Source organism: Ranitomeya imitator, chromosome 5 (genome assembly GCF_032444005.1).
Source record: "Ranitomeya imitator isolate aRanImi1 chromosome 5, aRanImi1.pri, whole genome shotgun sequence".
In the NCBI taxonomy this organism is placed as follows: Eukaryota; Metazoa; Chordata; class Amphibia; order Anura; family Dendrobatidae; genus Ranitomeya; species Ranitomeya imitator.
In genome coordinates, this window is record NC_091286.1 from 44,842,985 (window position 1) to 44,869,558 (window position 26,574).

Genomic DNA, 26,574 nt, shown 5'->3' on the forward strand with positions numbered 1-26,574 from the left:
AACCCCAATACTGAGCCGTTGCTGCCGTATGTGACCCTATTACTGCCCCTGATACCCCAATACTGAGCCGCTGCTGCCGTATGTGACCCTATTACTGCACTTGGTACCCCAATACTGAGCCGCTGCTGCCATATGTGACCCTATTACTGCACCTGATACCCCAATACTGAGCCGCTGCTGCCATATGTGACCCTATTACTGCACCTGATACCCCAATACTGAGCCGCTGCTGCCGTATGTGTCCCTATTACTGCACCTGATACCCCAATACTGAGCCGCTGCTGCCTTATGTGTCCCTATTACTGCACCTGATACCCCAATACTGAGCCGCTGCTGCATGTGTCCCTATTACTGCACCTGATACCCCAATACTGAGCCGCTGCTGCCGTATGTGTCCCTATTACTGCACCCGCTGTGTGATTCTCTGTGCCTTATAAATTCTAAAGCAACTCTCTATAATATAGTAATGCTGGGCGCAAGTGCCTTAGAAAACAGTGCCCATATTTTGCCCCCAAGAAAGTAATAGTGACCAGTGTGCCCCTTTGATAGTCGCAGTAACCTGAGTTCTCTTATAACAATAAGTGGCCACTTAACATTGAATGTCCCAAGTCTCCCCCCTTAGTAGCCCCGAAACTGCTTGATGGCCCCAACACTGTGTGATGGCCCCTTCACTGTAATCTCCACATTGTATGATGGCCCCCTAGATAGCCTCCATATAGTATAATGTGCCAGATAGTCCTCAATATAGTATAAAGCACTCTCCATAAGCCTGTATAGTATAATGTTCTCCCCATGGGCCTGTATAGTGTAATGCGCCCCCCATAGGCCTGTATAGTGTAATGCGTCCCCCATAGACCTGTATAGTGTAATGCACTCCCCATATGCCTGCATAGTATAATGCTCTCCCCTTAGGCCTGTATAGTGTAATTCACTCCCCATAGGCCTGTATAGTATAATGCACTCCCCATATGCCTGTATAGTATAATGCTCTCCCCTTAGGCCTGTATAGTGTAATTCACTCCCCATAGGCCTGCATAGTATAATGCACTCCCCATATGCCTGTATAGTATAATGCTCTCCCCTTAGGCCTGTATAGTGTAATGCACCCCCCATGTGCCTGTGTAGTATAATGCACTCCCCATAGACCTGTATAGTATAATGCTCTCCCCTTAGGCCTGTATAGTTTAATTCACTCCCCATAGGCCTGTATAGTATAATGCACTCCCCATAGGCCTGTATAGAATAATGCACTCCACATAGACCTGTATAGTATAATGCACTCCCCATAGGCCTGTATAGTGTAATTCACTCCCCATAGGCCTGTATAGTGTAATGCACCCCCCATGTGCCTGTATAGTATAATGCACTCCCCATAGACTTGTATAGTATAATGCACTCCCCTTAGGCCTGTATAGTATAATACACACCCATTAGACAGAAAGTATAATATAATGCACCCCCAGTAGGCAGCCAGTAAAATATAATGCACCATTAGGCAGCCAGTATAGTACAATTCACCCCCATTAGGAAGCCAGTATAAAATAATGCACCATTAGGCAGCCAGTATAATATAATGCACCCCGATTAAAAAAATAAAAATAAATCCAATACTCACCCCTCTTCCTGCTTGTTGTTCTTGCACTGCTCCAAGTGCCCGCACATCTCCTGAAAGTGGGCTCTGGGTAGTGATATCATCGCGCCCCCCTGTCAGCGTTGGCATCAGATGCTGACAGGGGGATGATGGGAGAGGGAGTGTAACCCTTCTTCTCTCATCATTGCGGTCCACTGTATCAGCATCCAGCCGATACAGTTGACCCTGGGATGACGAGCGGGGGGACCCACTGCTGGCACAGGGTCCCCACCTCTTCAGGGGCCCCATAGCGGCTGGGCGACTGAGCAGGGAGATCGATTCTCCCTGCTCTGCCGCAGAATGTAACTGTATCGGCGCGCTGTGCACATGCAGATACAGTTACATAGCATAGCTCCGGGTGGGCCCCCTCAGAGCACCGGGCCTGGGGCGCCCGCACCCTCTGCCTCTCGGTAGCTACACTACTGATTTCCAAGGATTTACATGTAGGAACATAGTTGACAATGTTATCCCTTTTACATTTGCATAGCAAAGTTGAAAAAAATGGAAATCATGTTTCCAACTCTTGGAGAAAGTTTGCGAAAGGTGACTTCTTAAAAAGGTCATAGAGACTAGAGTTGAGAAAATATGTTCGGAAACGCTTGCTGAATCCAAATTTGCCATATTCTTGCCGTATTGGTATTCTGTTCGTGCCAAATTCATGTTTGACGATCGTTTCTGCACATATTTGCTCATTTCTACTCCCATTGACTCCAAAGGCGTTCGGTTATGTTCAGCAAATATTGCAAAAACAATATTCGTCGGCGATCGTAATCCGAACCGAACATTGAAAAATTGGCTCAACTCTACTACTCTACTATCCAATGTGAGGAGACCTGTTTGGGCTCAGGAATATCTGACATGTCCACTTTTCCTTTGCCAAATTGCCACCGTAATGTCTTCGAACCAGTAGAACTAGAAAACTTTTCTCGTCTCTGAACCCGTGCCATGATGTCTGTTGCCTAAAATGTCCAGGGCTCTAGAAGACTTTACTACTCGCCAGACAAAACAATGATCTTGATACTGATATAAATCTCGTTTTACAAATAGGTGGAATGTGTGAAAGGGACGACTTTAAGTCTAGTGTAAACACGTCTGAATAGATCTGGGCATTAGGGAACGCCCTGCCAGACCATGAAACAAAATGTGTATCAATTTCATGAAGAATACCTTTTGAATTGTGTCCTAAATGAACAATGCCGTTTACCGCATGTTTGAAAGAGACGTGAATGTATTAAGATTTAAGAACCTTTCCAGGAGGCAGCCTTATTAAGCTACCGAATTGTAGCCAAAATATTTGACCCGGCTTACCTATGCAGTCTGCCAAAGTGCTAGATATATAACACTTGTGTGTACTCACATATCAGCTTGGCATAAAGATATGATTGTTATCAAAAGAGGATGAGGAATGACGTGATGTTTTTAAACAAATGCATATTGAAAAGGATCCAGAGAGCCTTTCTTTTTTTTAAATTTAACTCCTTCTCCGCTTTACAAAATGGCAGCAGAATGCTGAGAAAATGGCATTGGCAAGATTCCATGAAAACTCCTTATGCCATTTTGGGCTTTATTTCTCATCCTTTTACTAATTATTACTGGTAAGACATGCCCTCGTGACAATTCAACCGAAAATTCAATGAGCGATAAATTGAAGAATGCAAAAAACAAAAACAAAGATGTAGTATAAAAGGTTGTATCTCATGGGTTCTTATTTCAGATTCTCTAATTACATGTAAGTCTATAGAGGAGAAATAATGAGTTTATTATTTGTTTTTCTGAGCACGGCCATATTGGAGACACGTTAGAGAATTAAGCATTGTGTGTGCTTTAGGGTAAGTTCACTCTAGGCATTTTTTTCTGCATCAAAACCTGATCTTTTGTCAGGAAAGAAGCTGCAGAAAAAAAGTATATTTTCCTTGTTTTTTTCTTGTTTTTCTTGCTTTTTTTGTGCGTTTTTGATGGGCTTTCGGCATGCTAGTTTTGTCTTTTGTGCATGCTGATAAAGATTAATGTTGAACAAATTTGTCCTGTTCTATTGAATCAGGTTTTGGCACAAAAAAAGTAGCAAAACCTGATACCTGTGTTTTTTTTCAGCGTTTTTTCACCATCCATTCATTTCAATGGGTGAAAAATGTTGAAAAAAAACACTGAGAGAAGTGATTTTTTTCACTTCATTGTGCAAAAAATCATGCAAAACACAAAATACTGATGACAAAAAAAAAAAGCTGTGTGCATGAGATTTCTGAAATTTCCTAGACTTTGCGGGTACTGTAAAATGCAGCTGAAAATTTGCATTAAAAAAATTCAGCAAAACACGCCTACTGTGAACTTGGCCCTATGGTATCTGGGATTAACAGGAGTTAATGGACAGATATGTGTCTGTAGAGTAAAGGTACTGTCACACTAGACGATATCGCTAGCGATCCGTGACGTTGCAGCGTCCTCGCTAGCGATATCGTCCAGTGTGACAGACAGCAGCGATCAGGCCCCTGCTGGGAGATCGCTGGTCGGGGAAGAAAGTCCAGAACTTTATTTCGTCGCTGGACTCCCCGTAGACATCGCTGAATCGGCGTGTGTGACACCGATTCAGCGATGTCTTCGCTGGTAACCAGGGTAAACATCGGGTAACTAAGCGCAGGGCCGCGCTTAGTAACCCGATGTTTACCCTGGTTACCATCCTAAAAGTAAAAAAACAAACACTACATACTTACCTACAGCCGTCTGTCCTCCAGCGCTGTGCTCTGCTCTCCTCCTGCTCTGGCTGTGAGCGTCGGTCAGCCGGAAAGCAGAGCGGTGACGTCACCGCTCTGCTTTCTGGCTGCCCGGCGCTCACAGCCAGACCAGAGAAGCAGAGCGCCGAGGACAGACGGCTGTAGGTAAGTATGTAGTGTTTGTTTTTTTACTTTTAGGATGGTAACCAGGGTAAACATCGGGTTACTAAGCGCGGCCCTGCGCTTAGTTACCCGATGTTTACCCTGGTTACCGGGGACCTCGGGATCGTTGGTCGCTGGAGAGCTGTCTGTGTGACAGCTCTCCAGCGACCAAACAGCGACGCTGCAGCGATCCGGATCGTTGTCGGTATCGCTGCAGCGTCGCTATGTGTGACGGTACCCTAAGACTATGTTCACACATCCAGTAGTCATCATTAGAACAGATCCAGCAGCAGTTGAGAAAAAAAATGAGCAGACACAACTATTTTGTCCTCCTGAAAAAAACTGATTTCAACTGGATGCGTTTTTTAACATTGAAGTCTATGGAAAATGGATCTGATAAATAGCCAGCTATTTTTTTATTTGAAAAAGATCTGCTTATTGCTTACTGGAGGTGAAAAAATAAATTTTTAACAAGCACTACTGGACATGGGAACTTTTTGAGTGATCATCCATTTGAAACAGATCCAGTAAGCAAAAAAAACGGATCTTTTTCAAATGAGAGAAAACCAGATGGCTATTTAATGGATCCATTTTCCATGGTTTTCAATGTTAAAAAACGGATTCAGTTGAAATAATTTTTTTTCAGGAAGAGCTGTGTCTGCATAACTTTTTTTGTCAATGGATTTTTGCTGGATCAGTTGTAAAGTAATGATTACTGGACATGTGAATAAATATAGTCTCCAGGAAGTAACAGATGATAGCCAAACCCTCAGAGACCAGTATGTGGCACAGGAGCTGTATACAGAGCCATGCGTGTGTGACGTGTTTGATTGTCTGGTATACATGGTATACAGTTGTCACCTGTCATGAAGTTCACTATCGTCTTCTAAACTTTGTCTCAGTCTACACAGCAAAGCTCGGTGAACTTTTTTCTGTTGGACGAACCTTTGTGTTTTTACCACCCACCTCAATAATACAATTTTGAGGATGGCCATGGAGGCTAATGATCCCAGTCTTATGACATTTAGTCGTGCCCTAGGATACAGATTAAATATTAGAAAAAACTTTTTGACAGTGAGGGCGATCAGTGAGTGGAACAGGCTGCTACGAGAGGTGGTGAGTTCTCCTTCAATGGAAGTCTTCAAACAGAGGCTGGACAGACATCTGTCTGAGATGTTTTAGTGAATCCTGCATTGAGCCGGGGGTTGGACACGATGACCCAGGAGGTCCCTTCCAACTCTACCATTCTATGATTCTATGGAATCTACTGGAAGTCACATGCTCTGTGGAGAGATGATTCTGCCTACACCTCATATCTTTGGCCATAACAACCCCAGTTTATGTTAATTTTATTAGACGAGACACTATTAGACATTTTCTTCATTATTCTGATGTTCGTCGATAGGGGGAAGTAAGGCTGCCGCCAATCATGCAATAAGAATGTCCAGGAGCCATGATTTTGATGAAAAATTTCAATCTGATCCTGCCCAGTGTAGATTGCATTTCACCTTGATATTTACCACCTATGTATTACATGCTACCATCAGAAAGCGCAGCAGGTAAACCCTAATGGATTCACTTTAAGTTTTCCAATTGTATAAATAGTTTCATCTCTTTATTTTCTACAGTTTTGTCAAGTGTTTTTCCATTGAACATCTCTCCCTTTATTCAATAATCTTTCTATTACTGTCTCAAACCAAAGAGGGATGGAAGGAGGGAGCAGCCAAGGCAAGATAGATCTTCCTTTGACCAAATAATAAGGTCACATTAACACAAATTGCTAACAAAACATAGATTAAAAAGTTGGACGTAAGTGAGCTTCGTTGAAATGATCTACATGCTTTAAAAGTCTGTTTTGTTGGGTAATGCACCGGTATAGGAGATGTTTGTCGAGACTATAGCAACAAACAAAAGATCTCGCATTCATACTTTTGTGCACTGACAAAGGAATTATTAAAGACATTAATAAAGCAAACATGAGCCTGTCATCAGGATGGGAATACATCGGAGGAACATTTCTGCAGATGGCTTTGTTTCATGTTGAATCAAGTCACCTCAACTTCAGTATCTAGCGACTGACTCTTCACCTTCAGAGAATGGGTGTTGATGAGTAGCTGGAATATCTACTGAACGATGCTCTACCTATATGGAAAATACTGTGCAGTACATGTGATTGTACATGTCTATCCAAGATATGTGCTAGTGCTTGTAAAAAAGAATAAGTCTTGCCCTTTCTTCCTCTTTTATCAAAATGGCCATGAGTATTCTCGTTGCTTTAAAATGGTCATAAGCTAGAGATTTCAGAAGGCCAAAAAGGCCAGTTTTGACCATGTACTGCCAATGCCCAGCTCATTTCTGTGGCGTGAAAGAACATGATATATGCCAGATATCTGTCGAAAACTGAATCTTGTACGTTGCCAAATGCAGTCGTTTTTTAGTACCTTTTAAGTCAGTTATGCCAAATGACCAACATGGCCGTCAGCCCAATGCGCAAAAACAAGAGAAAGGTCGATCTGAAAAGTTATAATTTTTGTTGACATTTAGAACAGTCAGATTTCACAAGATAACCATGAACCACACATGATTCAGATAAGGTTTGTCTACACCTGGAGAGTTATACTCACAAGAGTAAATTCAGATGAACCCATGGGATCTCTACTGTATGGCCAACTTAAAGATGAGCATTTTTCATCTGGCTACGGATGGTGAACAAGTTTGTTATTAGTTGTTTCTGGTGCAGGCATAAAACAAGTGGCCGCACAAGTGATATATAAGAATGCAGCCTAAAGAAATAAAATCTTTACAGAAGATGTTCTTTAACCCCTTAATGACAAGCGCCATACACTTATTGTTAGCGAATACATGGAGCGGGTTAAGAAGCAGAGTCCACCTTATTCTCCGCAGATGATAGCTGTGTTATTCGCACCAAGCTGCACTCATTGCTGTAAATTCTGCTTTATTTACAGCATGCAGCACAATGGCGCGATGTTATAAACCTCCACTGGCCACCGTGATCCACAATCTCTGTGTTCCAATGGGTTGCAATCATATCAGGGGGTCTGCTCAAGTCCCCTGTGCTTTCCCTGACAGTGTTCCTATAAAGAGCAGGGTGTGGCTGTGCTTCAGAGGAGATAGTAATTTTTACTTTACACTGCAATATGATTGTATTGCAGCATATAATAGAGAAAATCAGACGATCGCAGGTTCAAGGTTCAAAAGGTAAAAATAAAATGTTTTTAAAAATATTAAAAAAATTATAAAAATTGAAATTGCCTACTGATCCTCCATTGTAAAAAAGTAAATAAAAATAATAGAAGAAATAAACATATTGGGTAATTCAGTGTCCATAACAGTCTATTCTGTATAAATATAAAATTAATTAACCATATCAGTGAAAAGCAGTATTACAATTTTTTGGGTCATTCCAACTCCACAAAATAATGCAATAAGAATTGATCAAAACATTGTATCTACCCAACAATACGATGGCCCCCCAAAAGAGGCCAACGCAAAACGCGCGTTGGGGCTGTGGAAGTTATGTCTCTCTTGGGGAACTATGGGTAAGAGTATTTTTGATCATATGCATGGATGCAAATGGCCTGTGGTTTAGATTGTTTACTGATTCAGAAAGGCTCCAACTTGTGGGCAGAACCTCGGTTATCTCTCCCTTTGCATTCCTACATAAATAGTAGTATAATGTACACAAAATGCTAAAGCACTAGCACTTTATAATCAATTGATACATATCATCTGTGGCCGCTCTTTCCACCCCTTATTACTTTTTGTATGAGAGATCCACGTCCTTCCACCAATCTCTCGCTATAATCATGACCTTGTATTGATACATGTTTTTATCTTATATTTGCATTCATGTTTAATAAAGATATGTTTTTAATTGATTGTGGACTCCCACTCTATGTTTTTTGGATTCAGCTTAGTAGAGGAGTGTCCTTGTTTGACTGTCTAAGGTCCTACATAATAGACATAGGACTTTTTTGATATGCTATTTATGTCATTATGTCCTCTGTTTTTTATGATATTGTGTCATTTCTACCCCACAATAATATCAATAAAAATATCAACTTGTACAAAACCAGAAGCCCTCACATAGCTTTTAAGCTGCTTACAAAAAGCAGGTTTTTCTTAGTTTTTGCTGCATATTTTGTGCTTCTTGTTACTGCGTTTTTGTCAGGGTACATGTGTCTCTCGCGCAAGTTTAGTGCATAAAAAAATCTGATTCAACTTCATCAGATTTTGCACTTTGTCAAAACAGTCAGGAAAAAAAACAAAAGTGTGTGCATGAGATTTCTGAAATCTCATAGACTTTGCAAGTACTGTCAAACGCAGCTGAAAATTTGCATAAATAAATGCTGCAAAAAAAAGTTGCAAAAACGCAATGTGTGAATATAGGCCAAGGCATCCAATGCATGGCGTCATTCAAAATTACAAATTGTCCTGCCAAAAACAAGACTTCATACAGCTATGTCATTAAAAAATAAAAAGTTATGGCTATTGTAAGAGGTGGAGTAAAACATTAATGCACAAAAATGAAAAATCATCTGGTCCTTCAGGGGTTAAAGGCAGATATGAGCAGATATTTAGAAATCCAAATTCGCCAGCTTTACTGGATTTTCCCCAAAAGTTTGACAACTTGCGGTTGACAAATTAATGCAAATATCAATGCTAGTATTGTAATGGGCCAGAAAATCTACAAGGGGAAGAGGAGAGAGTGAATCCCGCTGAACATAAGAGCTTACACTCTACAGGAGAGAGAGAGAGAGAGGACCCCGCTGACCATAAGAGCTTACACTCTACAGGAGAGAGAGGACCCCGCTGACCATAAGAGCTTACACTCTACAGGAGAGAGAGGACCCCGCTGACCATAAGAGCTTACACTCTACAGGAGAGAGAGGACCCCGCTGACCATAAGAGCTTATGCTCTACAGGAGAGAGAGAACCCCACTGACCATAAGAGCTTACACTCTACTGGAAAGAGAGGACTCCGCTGACCATAAGAGCTTACACTCTACAGGAGAGAGAGAGAACCCGGCTGACCATAAGAGCTTACACTCTACAGGAGAGAGAGATGTAGAGAGAGAGGACTTCGCTGACCATAAGAGCTTACACTCTACAGGAGAGAGAGGACTCCGCTGACTATAAGAGCTTACACTCTACAGGAGAGAGAGAGGACTCCGCTGACCCTAAGAGCTTACACTCTATAGGAGAGAGAGGACCACGCTGACCATAAGAGCTTACACTCTACAGGAGAGAGAGTACCACGCTGACCATAAGAGCTTACCCTCTACAGGAGAGAGAGGACCCCGCTGACCATAAGAGCTTATGCTCTACAGGAGAGAGAGAACCCCACTGACCATAAGAGCTTGTACTCTAAAGGAGAGAGAGAGGACTCCGCTGACCATAAGAGCTTGCACTCTACAGGAGAGAGAGAGGACTCCGCTGACCATAAGAGCTTACACTCTACAGGAGAGAGATAGAGAGAGAGAAAGGACTTCGCTGACCATAAGAGCTTACACTCTACAGGAGAGAGATGACTCCGCTGACCATAAGATCTTACACTCTGCAGGAGAGAGAGAGGACTCCGCTGACCATAAGAGCTTACACTCTACAGGAGAGAGAGGACTCCGCTGACCATAAGAGCTTACACTCTACAGGAGAGAGAGAGGACCCCATTGACCATAAGAGTTTACACTCTACAGGAGAGAGAGGACTCCGTTGACCATAAGATCTTACACTCTACAGGAGAGAGAGGACTCCGCTGACCATAAGAGCTTACACTCTACAGGAGAGAGAGGACTCCGCTGACCATAAGAGCTTACACTCTACAGGAGAGAGAGAGGACCCCATTGACCATAAGATATTACACTCTACAGGAGAGAGAGGACTCCGCTGACCTTAAGATCTTACACTCTACAGGAGAGAGAGAGGACCCCGTTGACCATAAGAGCTTACACTCTATAGGAGAGAGAGAGGATTCTGCTGACCATAAGATCTTACACTCTACAGGAGAGAGAGGACTCCGCTGACCATGAGAGCTTACACTCTACAGGAGAGAGAGGACTCCGCTGACCATAACAGCTTACACTCTACAGGAGAGAGAGAGGACCCCATTGACCATAAGAGCTTACACTCTACAGGAGAGAGAGGACTCCGCTGACCATAAGATCTTACACTCTACAGGAGAGAGAGAGGACTCCGCTGACCATAAGAGCTTACACTCTACAGGAGAGAGAGAGAGGATTCCGCTGACCATAAGAGCTTACACTCTAAAGGAAAGAGAGAGGACCCCGTTGACCATAAGAGCTTATGCTCTACAGGAGAGAGAGAGGACCCCACTGACCATAAGAGCTTACAATCTACAGGAGAGAGAGAACCCTGTTGACCATAAGAGCTTATGCTCTACAGAGTAGAGAGACTTATCAAGTGACTCTGGAAATGGAAATCAACTCTGCCGTACAAACTGTGCTCCACTAGATACCACTGATCTGTGATGGCCAAGGTACTGACCACCACTGTATGATTGTCCAATGGATGTCATAGCTGCAGTGCATATTGGGGAGGCCACACAACATGACAATAGCCCACTCATTGGTGCTTCAGAAGTCTGGGATATAGTGCCTGGCAATTTTTTTTTGTTGAAAGCAGCGAATTGAATCTCAAGGTGGTCAAATTCTTGTGAAACCGCAAATTTAGGGAAATTCAACTCAATCCTCCACAGATCGATCAGACCCTTTTTAGATAAAGGACCTATCAAATCTTAAATGTTGCATTTATTTGAAACTATACCAAATGAACACTGAGGAATCAAGAGCAATGCGTGAGACTGACTACTGTCAATGAATGAAAATGGAACCCTGTATGATCTAACACATGTAGGGCACTAGTTCTTTGAAGGGAAGGGGATTTAACTGAAAATATTAGTACTACTCTTTTAGAAAAGGTTTAACTACTAAAAGGGGCTTTTGTATAAGCACAAGAATAAAGCACTATTATTTGGAATATCATTATTATCATTAAAATGTTAGTGATATGCTAGTGATATAGAATTATAAAAAAGGTAAATCCATTATTTCCACAGAAAACTAATCTTTTATGTACAGTTTTGAAACATTTTAATACAAACTGAGCTACATATGCCTACAAATGGTAAATACAAAATAAATCATACCACGTAAAGTTTTTGTATACTAAAACCTTCTGATATTTATTTAAAAAGAAATTTTAGATTGAATGTGGTAAGTTTGGACCCCATTTCTGTACCTACTTCTATTAGAGTAAACTCTCTAATGATACTTTGCTATGTAGGAGTTGCTCACTTTGAGTATTATTAGGTCTCTTTGAGACTATACTAAGTGTAATCAATGTTAACAGAGTATTCCAATCTCCAAGATCCTATCTCAAAATTTAGATGGTGTAATAATAACATTAGCAAATACCTCTAATTAGAAATATAGTTTAGTTCTTCTGATTTGCTATATCTCTTTCCTTATGTGCAAGCAGGTATCTATGGTTACAACTCCTGATATAGTGAGTTACCTAGTTTCTAGTTTTCAAAACCATGGATACCTAAGGTCCTGCAATGCCTGCGCATGAGGAAAGTGACATAGCTAATCAGAAAAACTATACTACATTTCTAATTGGAGGTATTTGCTAATATTATTATTATTATTACACCTACTACATATTGAAGTAGGATCTTGGAGATGGAAATACATCTTTAAGTCTAAATATTGTCAAATTCTTCCAGACATAGCATTGATTGTTCAACTAGCCTTTCATTTTTTTAGTTATGCTAATTCAATGTTTTTGCAATCAAAGCCATTTTAAACATATATTTTACAAAGCCACTTCTTGTTCTTCAGTCCCATTTTGTTTCCTCACCATAATCTTTACCCCAGCTATGACATACTTTTTATTCTGCTGAAGAAGCAGAAAATCTTATATGGTGTCACAAATTATATCATTTTTCAAAATATTCTTGAGGCAAGATTATCACACAATGTATTATGGGGCCATCCAACCTCCAAATTGTACAGAGGTATAGCACAGTACCCATAAACTTCTAAGGGGTGTTACTGTACCTCAGTATAACTTCACTCATAAGGAGGCATAGAAAGTTTTTCTAGAATTCTTATGGATCCAATTCATTGGAAAGCATTTAACATCCTAAAAATATCTGAGAAAAAGGCAATTTTTTACCAATACCCGGTCACAATACTAATATACTTGATGAACAGCCTCTCCTATACATGCATGATGGTGGGAGTGTCATAGGTTGGGGCTACAAGAGTGATGCCGGCTGTGGGGAGCTACAGTTCATTGATGGATCCATGAATGTCAAAATGCACTGTGACATACCGAGGCAGAGCATGATCCTCTCCCTTCGGAGACTGGGCCGCAGGGCAGTATTCCAACATGATAACGACCAAAAACACACCTCCAAGACGACCACTGCCTTGCTAAAGAAAATGAGGGTAAAGGTGCTGGACTGACCAACTAAACCCTGTGGAGCATATGTGGGCCATTCTCAAAAAATAAGGTGGAGTAGCGCGAAGTCTCCAACATCCACCAGCTCCGTGATGTCGTCATGGAGGAGTGGAAGAGGATTCCAGTGGCCAGCTGTGACGCTTTGCGATCTCCATGCCCAAGAGAGTTAAGGCAGTCCTTGAAAAAATGGTGGCGACACAAAATATTGTCACTTTGGCCTGATACTTTTTTTTGCTTCGTTTTAGAAGTTGGTAGAGATTTATATATATAACTTTCCATAGTGCAACCCTATGAACAAAACAAATCAAGGTTGCCCCACACTCCTTCTTTGAAAGTCTTTGTTTCCTCTTTGGTCCATGTTGGTTCCTTTGTAGCTGTGAAACCCAACAACACGAAGCATTACAGTATAAAAGCTGATATTGTTCATAAACCATACAGAAGTCAGATATTTGCTAACTACGACATCAATATTGTCCAATGTAGCTGTTTTTATAAATATTTTTACGCTTTTCAGTTGCCTAAAATTCCTGGTTTACTGTAACTTTATAATGTTTATTTTTGCAGAATTCAGCCTTTTGATTCTTCCAGGATGGCGAGATTGGTGGGAATATTATTTTATAACTATGTTGGACCATGAAAAGGAAGTGCAAGGTGGGAATAATAGACAAAACAAACTCCATTTCCCTAGGTGTGAATTGTATATGTTGCTTTGTCTGTCAATAACTTTGAAGCTTTTATGATAGCAATGTAGGAACATAAAAAGATTTCCTCATAAATTGTCTTCGTAAGAACTATTTGTTCCTAATAATCATGAAGTAGAAGACATTTTCTTGAAAACACGTCAACATTCACCAGTGGTTTTCTGTCTCAAAATAATTAGGATCTTCGTATCAACTATAAAGCACTAAACTTAATAATCTATTTTTTCGGAATTTCTTTGCATCATTAAAATACATTGGTGGGCCCTATGGAAGTATTTAATGGATACTCCAAGGATAGAAAAGAAGTATTAACTAACAACCCAACAAAATTTGAAGTAGCCTGTTAAATGGTCCAGGCCTATATGATATGCAGCATGTAAAAGTGTCAGCCACAGACACCTCCTTACTGTGACCCACCTTCAGATGTCCTTCAGAGTACCTGTAACAGTGAGTAGAAAGGTTTTAAGGGTAACAAATGTACACTGCCCAAAAAAATAAAGGGAACACTTAAAGAACAGAATATAACTCCAAGTAAATCAAACTTCTGTGAAATCAAACTGTCCACTTAGGAAGCAACACTGATTGACAATCAATTTCACATGCTGTTGTGCAAATGGAATAGACAACAGATGGAAATTATTGGCAATTATCATGACACCCTCAATAAAGGAGTGGTTCTGCAGGTGGGGACCACAGACCACATCTCAGGACCAATGCTTTCTGGCTGATGTTTTGGTCACTTTTGAATGTTGGTTGTGCTTTCACACTCGTGGTAGCATGAGACGCACTCTACACTCCCTGACAAAAGTTATGTTGCATATCCATGTTATGTAAATAAAAGCTTATAACCTGACGTTAGATTCATCCATTGGTTGTATAAATTATTATTTTGAAAGCTGAAACCCTCTGAAATGTGGTTTAGGCTAAGAAAATAAATTGTCATCAATGCAGAAATATTGATCAGTTAATGGACACAGAATGGTCAGATTTTGGCAAGATAAAAGTTTTGTCGCCCACAGAAAGTAATGTGATATTCAAACAAATAATTAACTTAAAATACAAATATATATTGCATAACATTGGTGAATGAAGTTGTGGTGCTATTAGAGTCATATTTAATATTTTGTGTGACTTCCATGAGCTTGAAGGACTGCATCCATGCAGTTCAACAATGATTCATACAGTTTATTAATGAAGTCATCAGGAATAGCAAAGAATGCAGTCTCACATGCCTCCCACAGTTCATCTAGATTCTTTGGTTTTGTCTTCCAAGCTTCCTCTTTCATCCTACCCCAAACATGCTCAATGATGTTCATGTCTGTTGACTAGGCTGGCCAGTCCTCGAGCACCTTGATCTTTTTTGCCTGCAGGAACTTTGTTGTAGAGATGGATGTATGAGATGAAGCACCATCCTGCTGCAGAATTTGACCCCTTTTATGATTTGGAATACAGGAGGTAGCTAATACTTCTTGATATTTTAGGCTATTGATATTTCCTTCCACCTTGCAAATGTTTCGCACACCCCCATACTGAATGTAACCCCAGACCATGATCTTTCCACCACCAAATGTAACTGATTTCTGTGTGTATTTTGGATCCATAAGGGCTCCAATAGGTCTCCTGCAGTATTTGTGAATAGAGTTGAGCGACCTTGACCTTTTTAGAGTCGAGCCGGGTTTTGCGAAACCCGACTATGTCCAAAGTCGGGTCGAGTGAAATCGGCCGATTATGACGTAAAGTCGGGATCGACCGAAACACGAAACCCAATGCAAGTCAATGGGGCAGCATAGTCGGCAGTGAGTGGGGGCCAGGAAAACACCTAGAGTGCCCATTTTAATGTCAAAACCATCCATTCTTCTTAATGAAGCTTGTCAAGCGTAATTTACCTTATAATAATTGGAAGGCATTTGAAATTGGGGGTCATTTGGCTAAAGTTGTGGGGGGTAGGGCTGGTTCAAGTAATTAGTGGGCCCAGGAAATCTGGACCACGTCACGGCAGTGGAGCAGGGAGAGGTAAGTATTTCAACTTTGCAAGTGCTGTGAACCTGAGCAAGCAGGGGGGGCCCACTCGTTGGCATTGGCACTGGCACAGGGCCCCTCAAAGTACAGCGGTGTGTTTGCACGGCGGGGGCGCCTCCCACCGGCAGCAACACTTTTGCGTACTATGAGAGGCCCTGTGCCAGTGACGTCGCCAACTAGTATTCCTCCCCCCACCTGATGAAGGAACCTGCACTTTCATCTGCACCTTCCTCTTTGTCCCCGTGTAAGGTGGTATGGTATGCGGGAAGAGCAACCTGACTTTCAGCAGGGTCACAATGTTGTTGTGTAGCGTGCACGGGGAATGTTGCGTTATGGGTCAATGTACCAGCAGACTCATCTATCACTGGCTGGGCAATGGGCACGATGAAGTGGAAACACAGATATAGGCCCAAAGAAGAAAGTGGGCTAAATGCAGTTCAAAATTGGTAACACAGGAATAACCAGGGGGCATTGCAGTGGAGGACAACTGGAATGAGAGGCTGACACAGAGAGTAGGGCCAAATCAGTAAGTAGTCGAAATGCAGTTCAAAATTGGCAACCGTAGTAAACAGGCGGCACAGCTTTGTTCAGTGGAGGAGAACAGCAAGGAGTGGCAGACACCGATAGTAGGCCCCAACCCAACTAGTAGGCCAAATGCAGTCTAACATTAACAACTACTTAACGAGAGGCTGAAAATGGTATTTCAGGACAGGAAACCAGGAGAACAGCAAGGAGTGGCAGACACCGATAGTAGGCCCCAAACCAACTAGTACGCCAAATGCAGTTGTTCCATTTAACCACAATTTAATGAGAGCCTGAAGATAGAAGCTCAGGAAAGGCAACCTGGGGAACACCTTGGAGTGTAACACACCATCTCTCTCCACCCCATACCCATTTTGTAGGCCTAATGCTGTGTACTTTTCTACAACTACTAAACGAGAGTCGGAAGACCGAAGCAATGGCAAGGAAACCTGGGGAACACCTTGGAGTGTAACACACCATCTCTCTCCACCCCATACCCAATTTGTAGGCCTAATGCAGCCTACTTTCCGACACCTACTAAACGAGAGCATGAAGATCGAAGCTCAGGAAAGGCAACCTGGGGAACACCTTGGAGTGTAACACACCATCTCTCTCCACCCCATACCCATTTTTTAGGCCTAATGCAGTGTACTTTTCTACAACTACTAAACGAGAGTCGGAAGACCGAAGCAATGGCAAGGAAACCTGAGGAACACCTTGGAGTGTAACACACCATCTCTCTCCACCCCATTCCCCATTTTTTAGGCCTAATGCAGCCTACTTTCCGACACCTACTAAACGAGAGCATGAAGATCGAAGCTCAGGAAAGGCAACCTGGGGAACACCTTGGAGTGTAACACACCATCTCTCTCCACCCCATACCCATTTTGTAGGCCTAATGCTGTGTACTTTTCTACAACTACTAAACGAGAGTCGGAAGACCGAAGCAATGGCAAGGAAACCTGGGGAACACCTTGGAGTGTAACACACCATCTCTCTCCACCCCATACCCAATTTGTAGGCCTAATGCAGCCTACTTTCCGACACCTACTAAACGAGAACATGAAGATCGAAGCTCAGGAAAGGCAACCTGGGGAACACCTTGGAGTGTAACACACCATCTCTCTCCACCCCATACCCATTTTGTAGGCCTAATGCTGTGTACTTTTCTACAACTACTAAACGAGAGTCGGAAGACCGAAGCAATGGCAAGGAAACCTGGGGAACACCTTGGAGTGTAACACACCATCTCTCTCCACCCCATACCCAATTTGTAGGCCTAATGCAGCCTACTTTCCGACACCTACTAAACGAGAGCATGAAGATCGAAGCTCAGGAAAGGCAACCTGGTGAAAACCTTGGAGTGTAACACAACCTGTCTCTACACCCCATACACAATTAGTAGGCCTAATGCAGCGTAGTTTCCAACAGCTACTAAACGAGAGCCGGAAGATCGAAGCTCAGGAAAGGCAACCTGGGGAACACCTTGGAGTGTAACACAACCTCTCTCTACACCACGGAAGGGCTGATTCTTAGGAAGGAAGGCTGTTGTAAATAAGCATTGCGCGTCCGAGGGTGATTATATTCTTATTCGGTATCTACTCACCCTCGGACGCGCCATGCTTCTTGATTTGTAATTAATGTTTATTTGCAATGTGCTTTTGACTTACTCAATTATTTTTTTAATTATTGATTTTATTAAATTAATAGTTTAACATCTTATTGGAAATAATTTAAAGGAGACGCGACAGGACAACACTCGGTGGATGCCATATCTGTGTTAACAACTCCAAAAAACTTTCAGTTAACTTCTTGCAGGAGAAAGAAATTGTAGCTGTTGGACCTTTGTAGTACAGTTCCAGATATTTGTTGTGTGTTTGTTTTGATTGTTAAAATGTCTGCATTTGAGATCTCAACACAATCTTATTTTTTATAATCAAATTAATTTTTTAAATATTTTATTAGGTTGGTTCAAGGGGTACACGGGCCGCAGTAGACAGGTCAGTGGAGGCCTAGTGGAAGGAGGGACCGCAGATGCGCCACTGTTTCACCCATACACAATTAGTAGGCCTAATGCAACGTAGTTTCCAACAGCTACTAAACGAGAGCCGGAAGATCGAAGCTCAGGAAAGGCAACCTGGGGAACACCTTGGAGTGTAACACAACCTCTCTCTACACCACGGAAGGGCTGATTCTTAGGAAGGAAGGCTGTTGTAAATAAGCATTGCGCGTCCGAGGGTGATTATATTCTTATTCGGTATCTACTCACCCTCGGACGCGCCATGCTTCTTGATTTGTAATTAATGTTTATTTGCAATGTGCTTTTGACTTACTCAATTATTTTTTTAATTATTGATTTTATTAAATTAATAGTTTAACATCTTATTGGAAATAATTTAAAGGAGACGCGACAGGACAACACTCGGTGGATGCCATATCTGTGTTAACAACTCCAAAAAACTTTCAGTTAACTTCTTGCAGGAGAAAGAAATTGTAGCTGTTGGACCTTTGTAGTACAGTTCCAGATATTTGTTGTGTGTTTGTTTTGATTGTTAAAATGTCTGCATTTGAGATCTCAACACGATCTTATTTTTTATAATCAAATTAATTTTTTTAATATTTTATTAGGTTGGTTCAAGGGGTACACGGGCCGCAGTAGACAGGTCAGTGGAGGCCTAGTGGAAGGAGGGACCGCAGATGCGCCACTGTTTCACCCATACACAATTAGTAGGCCTAATGCAGCGTAGTTTCCAACAGCTACTAAACGAGAGCCGGAAGATCGAAGCTCAGGAAAGGCAACCTGGGGAACACCTTGGAGTGTAACACAACCTCTCTCTACACCACGGAAGGGCTGATTCTTAGGAAGGAAGGCTGTTGTAAATAAGCATTGCGCGTCCGAGGGTGATTATATTCTTATTCGGTATCTACTCACCCTCGGACGCGCCATGCTTCTTGATTTGTAATTAATGTTTATTTGCAATGTGCTTTTGACTTACTCAATTATTTTTTTAATTATTGATTTTATTAAATTAATAGTTTAACATCTTATTGGAAATAATTTAAAGGAGACGCGACAGGACAACACTCGGTGGATGCCATATCTGTGTTAACAACTCCAAAAAACTTTCAGTTAACTTCTTGCAGGAGAAAGAAATTGTAGCTGTTGGACCTTTGTAGTACAGTTCCAGATATTTGTTGTGTGTTTGTTTTGATTGTTAAAATGTCTGCATTTGAGATCTCAACACGATCTTATTTTTTATAATCAAATTAATTTTTTTTATATTTAATGATGTTGGTTCAAGGGGTACACGGGCAGCAATAGACAGGTCAGTGGAGGCCTAGTGGAAGGATTGACGGCAGACAGGCATCAAAGGCCTAACATTGGGCTGGCTGTAGGCAAGTTAAAATTGGTTCCAGGGGAACACGGCCATCAGTGGCCTGGTCAGTGTAGTTGTAGTTGAAAGAACGGGACGCAGACAGGCTTCGAAGGCCTAACATAATAACATAGGGCTGGCTGTAGGCAAGTTAAAATTGGTTCCAAGGGAACACGGCCATCAGTGGCCTGGTCAGTGTAGTTGTAGTTGAAAGAACGGGACGCAGACAGGCTTCGAAGGCCTAACATAACAAACTTGGGCTGGCTGTAGGCACTTTTAAATTTGTTCCAGGGGTACATGGGCAGCAGTGTATGGTCAGTGGAAGTCTAGTGGAAGGAGTGACCGCAGACAGGCTTCCAAGGCCTAACATAACAAACTTGGGCTGGCTGTAGGCACTTTTAAATTGATTCCAGGGGTACACGGGCAGCAGTGGTCTGGTCAGTGGAAGTCTAGTGGAAGGAGTGACCGCAGACAGGCTTCCAAGGCCTAACATAACAAACTTGGGCTGGCTGTAGGCACTTTTAAATTGGTTCCAGGGGTACACGGGCAGCAGTGGTCTGGTCTGTGGAAGTCTAGTGGAAGGAGTGACCGCAGACAGGCTTCGAAGGCCTAACATAATAACATAGGGCTGGCTGTAGGCAAGTTAAAATTGGTTCCAAGGGAACACGGCCATCAGTGGCCTGGTCAGTGTAGTTGTAGTTGAAAGAACGGGACGCAGACAGGCTTCGAAGGCCTAACATAACAAACTTGGGCTGGCTGTAGGCACTTTTAAATTTGTTCCAGGGGTACATGGGCAGCAGTGGTCTGGTCAGTGGAAGTCTAGTGGAAGGAGTGACCGCAGACAGGCTTCGAAGGCCTAACATAACAAAATTGGGCTGGCTGTAGGCACTTTTAAATTGGTTCCAGGGGTACATGGGCAGCAGTGTATGGTCAGTGGAAGTCTAGTGGAAGGAGTGACGGCAGACAGTCTTCGAAGGCCTAACATAACAAAATTGGGCTGACTGTAGGCACTTTTAAATTGGTTCCAGGGTAACACGGCCAGCAGTGGCCTGGTCAGTGTAGTAGTTGTAGAAAGAAGGGACCGCAGACAGGCTTCGAAGGCCTAACATAACAAAAATGTCAAAACAATGGTATTGTCAGTGCCAGGCATTGAAGGATGTCAGCGCCTAGACTACACATTGGTGAAGCTGTGAGAGATAATTTTGCTAGTGGTAGAGCACTGTTTGAGCTGGGGGGGGGAACTGTCTTGTGGCCGGCGGTACAGGCACAGGGCCCCTCATATTACAACGGTGTGTCTGACGTTGGGTGCGCACCACCACCGCCAGAGACACTTTATTGTACTATGAGGGACCCAGTGGCAGTGCCGTCGACCAAAAGCGGCCACACCCACCTCTTCAGACAAACAGCACTCTCAAGGGTCCAAGCGCAAAGTGGCGATAGCACGGCCCCGTGTGGGGAGTTTGGCCATTTCGTGAGGTGGAAACATGTCGTATGCTGGACAATCAGGTGAAGAAAATTACGAGATTGGAAAAGTCATTCAGAATAGTCCACAGGCAAGACCTTTTCATAGGAAAGCTAGGTGTCAGCCGGGCAGGGTGGGGCAAAAGATTTTGAAATCCAGTTGTGGTTCATTTTAATGAAGGTTAGATCATCTACATTTTGGGTAGCCAGACGAGTCCTTTTTTCTGTTAGTATTGAACCTGCAGCACTGAATACTCTTTCTGATAGGACACTAGCTGCCGGGCAAGCAAGCTCCTGCAATGCATATTCTGCCAATTCTGGCCAGGTGTCTAATTTGGATGCCCAGTAATCAAATGGGAATGACGGTTGAGGGAGAACGTCGATAAGGGATGAAAAATAGTTTGTAACCATACTGGACAAATGTTGTCTCCTGTCACTTTGAATTGATGCTGCAGTACCTGTCCTGTCTGCGGTCATAGAAAAATCACTCCACAACCTGGTCAGAAAACCCCTCTGGCCAACGCCACTTCTGATTTCTGCCCCTCTAACACCTCTGGTCTGCTGGCCCCTGGAGCTCGTGTGAGAACGATCACGGGCGCTGTGTGCAGGGAATGCCAGAAGCAAACGGTCAACAAGAGTTGATTGTTTTGTTGCTAATATTAGTTCCAAGTTCTCATGTGGCATAATATTTTGCAATTTGCCTTTATAGCGAGGATCAAGGAGGCAGGCCAACCAGTAATCGTCATCGTTCATCATTTTTGTAATGCGTGTGTCCCTTTTGAGGATACGCAAGGCATAATCCGCCATGTGGGCCAAAGTTCCCGTTGTCAAATCTGCGGTTGTGCTTGGTTGAGGGGCAGTTGCAGGCAAATCTACGTCACTTGTGTCCCTCAAAAAACCAGAACCCGGCCTTGCCACGCCACCAATTTCCCGTGCCCCCGGGAAAGCTTCCTCATTAAAAATATACTCATCCCCATCATCCTCCTCATCCTCCACCTCCTCTTCGCCCGGTACCTCGTCATGTACACTGCCCTGACCAGACAATCGCTGACTGTCATCAAGGCTTTCCTCTTCCTCTGGTGCAGACGCCTGATCCTTTATGTGCGTCAAACTTTGCATCAGCAGACGCATTAGGGGGATGCTCATGCTTATTATGGCGTTGTCTGCACTAACCAGCCGTGTGCATTCCTCAAAACACTGAAGGACTTGACACATGTCTTGAATCTTCGACCACTGCACACCTGACAACTCCATGTCTGCCATCCTACTGCCTGCCCGTGTATGTGTATCCTAACACAAAAACATAACAGCCCGCCTCTGTTCGCACAGTCTCTGAAGCATGTGCAGTGTTGAGTTCCACCTTGTTGCAACGTCTATGATTAGGCGATGCTGGGGAAGGTTCAAAGAACGCTGATAGGTCTGCATACGGCTGGAGTGTACAGGCGAACGGCGGATATGTGCGCAAAGTCCACGCACTTTGAGGAGCAGGTCGGATAACCCCGGATAACTTTTCAGGAAGCACTGCACCACCAGGTTTAAGGTGTGAGCCAGGCAAGGAATGTGTTTCAGTTGGGAAAGGGAGATGGCAGCCATGAAATTCCTTCCGTTATCACTCACTACCTTGCCTGCCTCAAGATCTACAGTGCCCAGCCACGACTGCGTTTCTTGCTGCAAGAACTCGGACAGAACTTCCGCGGTGTGTCTATTGTCGCCCAAACACTTCATAGCCAATACAGCCTGCTGACGTATGCCAGTAGCTGCCCCATAATGGGAGACCTGGTGTGCAACAGTGGCAGGTGCGGATGGAGTGTTTGTGCGACTGCGGTCTGTGGACGAGCTCTTGCTTCTGCAGGAGGACGAGGAGGAGGAGGAGGAGGAGGGGGTGCGAACGGCTACAGACAACTGTTTACTAGACCGTGGGCTAGGCAGAACTGTCCCAAACTTGCTGTCCCCTGTGGACCCTGAATCCACCACATTTACCCAGTGTGCCGTGATGGACACGTAACGTCCCTGGCCATGCCTACTGGTCCATGCATCTGTTGTCAGGTGCACCTTTGTGCTCACAGATTGCCTGAGTGCATGGATGATGCGCTCTTTAACATGCTGGTGGAGGGCTGGGATGGCTTTTCTGGAAAAAAAGTGTCGACTGGGTAGCTCGTAGCGTGGTACAGCGTAGTCCATCAGGTCTTTGAAAGCTTCGCTTTCAACTAACCGGTAGGGCATCATCTCTAACGAGATTAGTCTAGCTATGTGGGCGTTCAAACCCTGTGTACGCGGATGCGAGGCTAAGTATTTCCTTTTTCTAACCATAGTCTCATGTAGGGTGAGCTGGACTGGAGAGATGGAGATCGTGGAACTAGCGGGGGTGCCGGTGGACATGGCAGACTGAGAGACGGTGGGAGATGGTATTGTTGCCGCCGGTGCCCTAGATGCAGTGTTTCCTACTACGAAACTGGTGATTCCCTGACCCTGACTGCTTTGGCCTGGCAAAGATACCTGCACAGATACTGCAGGTGGTGCGCTAAATGGTGGTCCTACACTGCCGGAAGGGATGTTGCGTTGATGACTAGCTTCATTGGCCGAGGGTGCAACAACCTTAAGGGACGTTTGGTAGTTAGTCCAAGCTTTCAAATGCATGGTGGTTAAATGTCTATGCATGCAACTAGTATTGAGACTTTTCAGATTCTGACCTCTGCTTAAGGAAGTAGAACATTTTTGACAGATGACTTTGCGCTGATCAATTGGATGTTGTTTAAAAAAATGCCAGACTGCACTCTTTCTAGCATCGGATACCTTTTCAGGCATTGCAGACTGAGCTTTGACCGGATGGCCACGCTGTCCTCCACCAGGTTTTGGCTTTGCCACGCGTTTTGGGCAAGATACGGGCCCGGCAGATGGAACCTGTGGCGATGTTGATGCCTGCTGCGGCCCCTCCTCCTCCTCTGCTTCAGAACTGCTGCCGCCTGCACCCTGTTCCCCCAATGGCTGCCAATCGGGGTCAAGAACTGGGTCATCTAATAACTCTTCTTGTACCTCCTGCGCAACTTCGTCTGTGTCACCGTGTCGTTCGGTGGTATAGCGTTCGTGATGGGGCAACATAGTCTCATCAGGGTCTGATTCTTGATCAGCACCCTGCGAGGGCAATGTTGTGGTCTGAGTCAAAGGACCAGCATAGTAGTCTGGCTGTGGCTGTGCGTCAGTGCACTCCATGTCAGATTCAACTTGTAATGGGCATGGACTGTTAACTGCTTCACTTTCTAAGCCAGGGACGGTATGTGTAAAGAGCTCCATGGAGTAACCCGTTGTGTCGCCTGCTGCATTCTTCTCTGTTGTTGTTTTTGCTGAAGAGGACAAGGAAGTGACTTGTCCCTGACCGTGAACATCCACTAACGACGCGCTGCTTTTACTTTTACCAGTTTCACGAGAGGAGGCAAAAGAGCTAGAGGCTGAGTCAGCAAGATAAGCCAAAACTTGCTCTTGCTGCTCCGGCTTTAAAAGCGGTTTTCCTAATCCCAGAAAAGGGAGCGTTCGAGGCCTTGTGTAGCCGGACGACGAACCTGGCTCCACAGCTCCAGACTTAGGTGCAATATTTTTTTCCCCACGACCACCTGATGCTCCACCACTACCACTACCCTCATTACCAGCTGACAATGAACGCCCCCGGCCACGACCTCTTCCACTAGACTTCCTCATTGTTTTAAAAACGTAACCAAACTAACGTTATTTGTTGCAGTCACACAACTTACACGGTGAGCTATAACTTCAGTATGATTTAGCTACCCCTTTACAGGTTGGTGAGACCACAGCGAAAATCAGGCCCAATGTTACACACTCTTTTTTTGGTGGCTGCAAATTAGAGAGATGCCCCACACGCAGGACTGTCACTGAAGCACAAATGTTAATATTAATGTCACACTATTATTTTTTTTTTATTTTTATTTTTTTCAGGAACACTTTAGAAACCCCCCCAAAAAAAAAAAATAGATTTTTGCAGGGAGAATTTAGAAAACAAATGTAACAAACTATATGCTTTCTATGGGCCACTGAGTGAGAGATGACGCACACAGGAATCAGGAGTGGCACACAAGCCCAGAGGCCAATATTTTTCTACCAATGATTGATGGAGTTATTTTCTCTGGTAGATTTTGGAACCCAAATCAAGGAAAAAAAATATAGGCTTTCTATGGACCACAATTGGAGAGAGAGAGAGAGAGAGAGAGAGAGAGATGGCACACCCAGGAGTCAAGACTGGCACACAAGCAGAAAGGCCAATATTAATCTCCCACTGTTTTTTTTGGTTGTTTTTTTTTTTTTTTTTTCAGGGAGACTTTAGAAAAAAAAATAATAAAAAAAATATGATTTTATCAGGAAGAATTTAGAAACCAAATAAAATAAAATGATTTTTTCAGGGAGAATTTATAAAACAAATAAAAACAAAAATAGGCGTTCTATGGCCCACTGACTGAGAGATGACGCACACAGGAATCAGGAGTGGCACACAAGCCCAGAGGCCAATATTTTTCTACCAATGATTGATGGAGTTATTTTCTCTGGTAGATTTTGGAACCCAAATCAAGGAAAAAAAATATAGGCTTTCTATGGACCACAATTGGAGAGAGAGAGAGAGAGAGAGAGAGATGGCACACCCAGGAGTCAAGACTGGCACACAAGCAGAAAGGCCAATATTAATCTCCCACTGTTTTTTTTGGTTGTTTTTTTTTTTTTTTTTCAGGGAGACTTTAGAAAAAAAAATAATAAAAAAAATATGATTTTATCAGGAAGAATTTAGAAACCAAATAAAATAAAATGATTTTTTCAGGGAGAATTTATAAAACAAATAAAAACAAAAATAGGCGTTCTATGGCCCACTGACTGAGAGATGACGCACACAGGAGTCAGGAGTGGCACACAAGCCCAGAGGCCAATATTTTTCTACCAATGATTGATGTAGTTATTTTCTCTGGTAGATTTTGGAACCCAAATCAAGGAAAAAAAATATAGGCTTTCTATGGACCACAATTGGAGAGAGAGAGAGAGAGAGAGAGAGAGAGAGAGAGAGAGAGATGGCACACCCAGGAGTCAAGACTGGCACACAAGCAGAAAGGCCAATATTAATCTCCCACTGTTTTTTTTTTTTTTTTTTTTCAGGGAGACTTTAGAAAAAAAAATAATAAAAAAAATATGATTTTATCAGGAAGAATTTAGAAACCAAATAAAATAAAATGATTTTTTCAGGGAGAATTTATAAAACAAATAAAAACAAAAATAGGCGTTCTATGGCCCACTGACTGAGAGATGACGCACACAGGAGTCAGGAGTGGCACACAAGCCCAGAGGCCAATATTTTTCTACCAATGATTGATGTAGTTATTTTCTCTGGTAGATTTTGGAACCCAAATCAAGGAAAAAAAATATAGGCTTTCTATGGACCACAATTGGAGAGAGAGAGAGAGAGAGAGAGAGAGAGAGAGAGAGAGAGAGAGATGGCACAC